This window comes from Homalodisca vitripennis, unplaced genomic scaffold, assembly GCF_021130785.1.
Source record: "Homalodisca vitripennis isolate AUS2020 unplaced genomic scaffold, UT_GWSS_2.1 ScUCBcl_139;HRSCAF=1356, whole genome shotgun sequence".
Taxonomy (NCBI): Eukaryota; Metazoa; Arthropoda; class Insecta; order Hemiptera; family Cicadellidae; genus Homalodisca; species Homalodisca vitripennis.
Window position 1 is genome coordinate 72,154 of NW_025776266.1, and position 6,564 is coordinate 78,717.

Below are 6,564 nucleotides of genomic sequence, written 5' to 3' on the forward strand. Positions count from 1 at the left end.
AATCGCAAAGTGTTGGTAAAAACTCTGTAACTTTCTCCAACGTTTCTTGTCAAAAATAAATCAAATCAAATCACAACCCTTTACCAAAGGTTTTCGGGAAGCTTACATCATTTATTTGCCGTGCATTCACGTATTAGTATTTAATTATGCTGCTATTTTTAATATTATATGATCCAAAGTAACAACGATCACTAATAAGAGGTTAGATTTAAGAACAACCTATTCAAACCTATCTACTCCTTGTAACTTGGCGTCAATTAGTAAATCAGCAGGTTCCCTGAGGCAGTCAAACATTTAGACATTTCCAAACAGTTCAATGCCCGTGTGAAGCGCCACCTGGTACTAAACACGCTCTGTTGTGATGGTTTGTTGCTAGAATTCAACAAAATAATCGGATATAACTTATGTTTAATTTTTTTTTTGTCAGTAATATTATGTACAGCAAGTGTGGCTGAATTCGTACGAATAAATAATGTTGTAATCATCAATGTCAGTTGTAGGCAACAATGGTCGATAAATTTTTTTACTAATTTCCCCACTTAGTCTTCTGATGAGAACTTAAGAAACCATATAAAGGGAAACATCATTGAACACATTCAGCACCTTCAAAGATAAGCAACCATCTTTAGGAAATACTATCCCGAGCCAGATCCTAATCAACGTTGGATTAGAAATCCCCTCTGCTTCCCGTAACAGCACGTAAGGACTACAAAACATTCAGCAATAACGCGATGAAAGTATTACTTCCTTTTCCAACTACCTACCGAGGAGAACAAGCATTGTTGACTACATGCTAATACAGTAATCGGCTTATTATGCAGTATGATTCCAGACTAAAGTGTTAAGTATGGAGTACTAGATATCATAAACTCCAAGGACAGGTTCAAGATCTCACTGAAAGTATTTATAGTTGTGCGTTATAGTATTGCTTTAATTATACATAAATATTTTTATTTAATAATATTATTCATTTTCTTATCACTAAATATTTGTAATCAATACTTATTCTCTGTATATTTAAGTTAAAACCGATTTTTGATAATTGTTTTTACTTTAGTACTGACCGGAAAATTCAAATTCCTTTAAAAAGGAGAGCTCGAAAAATTGGTAAATATATTATCCAGTCATGAGGGCAACCCTCTAGACTGTCTAAAATTCAATAAATGTTTCAATCAACTAAATACAAATGTTTGGAATAAAATCCAAATTAAAACACCAAGCAATAAGAAGTGGTTTGGAAAACATATTCTAAAATATGATTTACAAGTTACAAAGACATTTTTGATATAGAGAGGCCTTTTATATCAATTAAAAGTTATGCAATAATTGTGTATCGACCGTCTACTGTAAATGGCTTTTCAAATAATGTTTTTATTTAAAAAAAATCTTATTCAAGAGAGAAGTTTTGATGGAAGAACTTGTCATACAAGAGTTTTTACACGAGCTGAATGATAAAACCTCAGAGAATAGGATACTCCTCTACGCTAACATTATTCGAGAAGAGCTGCACAAACTTGTATTCTGCGTAATCTATTCAGGTGGAGCCTCTGTCGTATGAAGAGTCCTTGTCGAAGGACGATAAATGGCGGATAATTATCGTGACCATTTAAGCCACGATGGGACTGCACGATTTCCTTTCACAAGTTTTCTTGTATAGAAAACTATAGAACACAGTGAAATTATTGGTGAATGTGACCAATTTAGGTATATTCTGACTATTATTTTTTCAAGGTGTATTAGTTGATACTCTAGCTAGAATATAGCGGGGGAAAAATACAAATTATCACATGATCATTTTTTATTTGAGTCTCTAATTAAAGTTGTACCCTTATTTGTATATTATTCCAACGGTAACCGCCAGTTTACAATAGTAGCTTATGAAAAGACAATACAAATATAAAAAAGTCATTAGAGTTAATAAGTAACATTATATAACAATATTAAATTGAAACTATTCAATAATAAGTATGAGTAATAACATAGTGCAACTTGATAAAATCGATTCAAAAATGCTAATAAATATTGGTCCACAATAAATGAATTAGTAAAAGGTTCTAATTATTCTTAAAAATGAAATAATAGTAACAAACTAGTCTATAAAAATACACTAGGTTATATAACAATTTGTAAGTGTGTGGCATGGTAACACAATAATAAAAAGCAAGAACCACTACAAAGTAGATAAAACCTAAGATCATCATAAATGAATGTATATAAATATACCAATATATCGTTATATCAATTACTTAAAGGGTACGTTAATGGTCCTAGAGCAAATGTGTATTTTACTAGACATATAAAGACTAAAACAAATCGAGCGCATGTATTACCATCGAACCAAATAAGTAAAAGCAATGATAATTTATGATTTATGATAAGCAATATAAGGAGGAACTACGGCTGTGGTTCGAGACAAGAAGTATGTGAGTTACTATTCAGTGTTGATGTTGACTAAGGCCAGTTAAAGAAGAAACTGTGACTATGGGCCCGAACAAGAAATATGAGATTTACTATTCAGTGGTGATATTAACTTAGGTCAATGTAGGAAAAGTTTCTCAAAAGTCTCTAATAGTCTCCTGGATGAGGAAAACATAAAAAATATGAGCAAATGTGTATTTTTACTAGACGTAAAAAGACTACTTAATCGAGCGCATGTATTACCATGGAACAAAATAAGTAAAAGCATTGATAAAGTGGTGCCCTAGAAGTTCCTCACTATCAATAATGTTTTATAAATCCAAATTTGTAATTATTTTGCTTGATTTTCAATTTCAGGTATCTTACAGTATTCTATTGCCGTTTTATTGAGACAAATGACTAATAAATTTAATTCTGCCAATCAGTCTTTAAGTTATCAATTTACAAATCATCATATATACTAAGTCATAAAGTTTTATAATGTATAGAACAAAACATTAAATAATAATAGTTCATACGATATTTTGTTGACCTGGCCAGGAATTATTGATTCAAGAAGATATTGCTTGTAGTTTGTTGAGAGTATTTACGAGCACAACAACGTACGAAATGTACAGAGAACGCGAGAACTGCCATAAAAACTGCCGTTAGGGAGCAGTTAAAACGCATTCAGGGAAATGCGGCTTCTTTTTAAACATCAATGTCTCAAACTGCTGTAGTTTCTCCTCTTCCAAATTGCTTTTTTATGTATTTCAACTACAGACTTATTTTAATTTAATCACCTCACTTTATTATTAAAGCAATACGTTGTGTTTCATACACATGGAGAGTCCAGTAAATAATAAAATTATATTTTTATCAAACATTAGGCAACATATTAGCCCTTTATATATTATCGTTGAGCTATGAGGTATACTATACACTATACTCAGATTAATATTTAATGAGCGAATTGTATTGATAACTATATTACTATTTTTAATAACCTGATGTATTATAACCTCAAAATTGATAATACTGACATTACTGTTGTATTCCTTTGGTACTAACGGATGTTCCACTGCAGCCATTAACGGCTGGAGCATTCCCTGGCTTCCACATTAACACAAATATTCCAGCTCTTTTTCTATCAGAAACCCATCAATCATATTGGTGACATAAATATGTCGTCTACCCCACGATTCAATCTAGAGAGAGGTTTCTCTCGCTCACTTTACTACTACCTAACAACAATTTCGTTTTACATCTAACACATACAGAGGTGAGAACAGAAATGTTTTGTATGTTTGTGAAAAGTAATTTAAATCTTTTTAACTTTACTTAAGTTTTAAAAAGGGGTGAAAAGTTAAAAATATTATTTAATTATCAATGTTACAACGATTTTGCAATAATATATAATACATGTATAGGAAACATAAACATATTAAATATTACAAGAATAATTTGAAAACACAATAAGCTCTAGTGCAGTCTTCACTCACGTTCAATTAAAAAAAACTGTAGTTCTTCACATAAAAGGGACGAAACTCATTTCTTCAAATTTAGGAGAAATTTCAGTGCCAAAGCGTTGGAATTGAGGCAGAGGAGCACAATAATCACGGGTTCCATCATTTTTCCTGTGACCAAAGATATATATAGAGAGCAAGTTCCAATAGGGGTGCGCAAATCGATCCGAGTTTGGAGATGAGGAGATTCAATAAAATGGTTAAGAAGCTTGAACATAAATTTCGCGTCCTGAAGTCGTATTCTATTGTATAGTGACATGAGTCCAAGATAATTAGAAAGGTCATCAAAAAGCACTTCAAGATAGGGGAAAACCAATTTGAGCATAGCTGACTTCGACTTATCTCTCCGATCAAGAAAATATATACACTAGCAGATATCCACGAATTAACACTTAGTTTTCAAAATCAAAGGCCATAACTTTCTAGCTGAAAGCATTTATGATGTAATATGATGCAGCCCTACAATAAAAAAAATAAACATATGAGATATGTATTATTTCAGCTTCCATGGTTAGATGATAAATCGAAATTGCTGTATAACTGAACATAAACATATGAGTATGGTAAACCTGACTGAGTCAAAAAGTGTCAACTTCCATCTGTTTAGCTCTAATTTTCTAATTATCTAAGGTATTTCAAGTTTCATACTTGAGTTGTATTAGACTTATGCCTTGATCAATAAAATATATACCAATTAAAAACAACTTCGATTAAAAAGCGTTTATATTAGGTTCTTTAAATTTAGTGATACTTAGCTTTCTTGTCCTGCGAACATGTAAAACTAACGTATGACTAAAAATTTACTGTATATAAGAGTCGGGTACAACCGTATAGCTTACTTCAACCATAATTAATTTACGATTCCACACTTTATAATATACTTACGCTGACCAGGAAACTAAACACATGTGGGTTTTGGAATCCAACTTACATTTAAAAGCGTTTTGCGGCATGCATCTACTTCAGTCATTTGTATTCTGCTTCCTATACAAGGGGAAGATTGTTCCATCCTTTTGATTTTCCTTTAACTACGGTAAAGTTGTTGAGGGAACCAACCAGTCTCGAGAACCTTATGTTACAGTATGCACCAGTTTTGTTTATAAAGGTGGGTGATTGGTACAAAGTTATGACAAATTTTAACCGATATGGAGCTTTGTTCCATATAATAAAAAATCACATATTTATAAGCCGTCGCAATGTATGAATTCGAATTGTAAAGACAAATTCAAAGATGGGAATAAGCAGTTTGATAAAACTCTAACTGAGGACGAATTCAATTACGAGCGGAGTAACTTTGGCTATAATATAAATATCTCCTGTGGACCACTCTTGGGGAACTTGGATTAGAAAACTTGGTGGATTGTCCAAATATATTAGCGGCTGGCGAGTTAACAAAGAAATGATGGTGTTCGTATTTCAAGTATTATGTGAGAAGATAAATTAATATTGAAGGTAAATGAATAACTTTAGTAAATGAATCAAATATTTTTAAAGAGCCCGTTACTTTCTTTCTTTATAAAATAAAAAACAATACTTTTATTTTAGAAGTGAGAAAATACATAGTATTGTTGTTTTTTAGCCATTCTTTAAATGAGTGGTAGGAGCTGTTCTTTATTTATAACCATTTTGAACATAGATATTTGATGAAATTTTCTCCCATTTTTATTAAATCGTAGTTCGAAAATGAGAAAAATATTTTGTCAAGTTCAGATCAGTTAAAATATAATCGCCTCAGCTGCAGATATTATTTAGAACCAATATTCAATGGAACAGTCCCAAATGGAGCGTTAATAATATATGAAATCTTCCCGCTATAAGTGGTATAGACAGGGCCGCGCATGCGCAGCTCATCCTTCTTTCTTTACTCTCCGTGTTACCCTACTCTGTAGGATTTCGTCACATGAACCTATGCGTGTTTATGTTAACTAATCCATACAGCACACTAGTACTTATTCAAGTATGAGTTAGCTGTTTAGTATCAATAAAAATCCTAGAATATTATGTAATATTCGTCATTAAAAATATTATGGTTATTGATACCATATTGAAGTGGTTTTTTAACTTACAGGTAAATAGAAAATGCACTGACAGTATAGGTCAAGCAATTTATCTTTTGCGACATTAGAATATCACAATTTTGTTTCTATGAATACTAATGACCAAATAGCGTTTTGACGTGTGCCGGTGAAAACACTTTCTTTGCGCTAATGCCCTGACAAAGTTCCAATAATAAATTAATCCTCATAGTTTGGTGTGAATTTTCTTTGACGGTACATCTTCTTGATCTCTGAAAAAATAATACGAAACGTAATCGGAAAATGAATTAATTTTAAGATTAAAAGAAAACCAGCAGCCGTGAGTTGTACAAAATTACCATGTTGATTATGTATCAATATATTTGAAATAAATTACTTGTGTGTTGAAATAAAGATTTCCAGGTACGCTTGATCGTTTGCAGACACAACAATATGTTATTCGTTAGTGTAGAACTAGGGTAATATTATTAGAGCAATTTATTGGATAATGAACACGCTGCTGGAGTGTCATCACAGAATTAGAGAGTAATGTCCTTTTATTGGGCCGGTTGGTAATTAACTCTAGACTCGGGTGTAAAAATCAGGACAAAGGGTCCTTTGTGTGA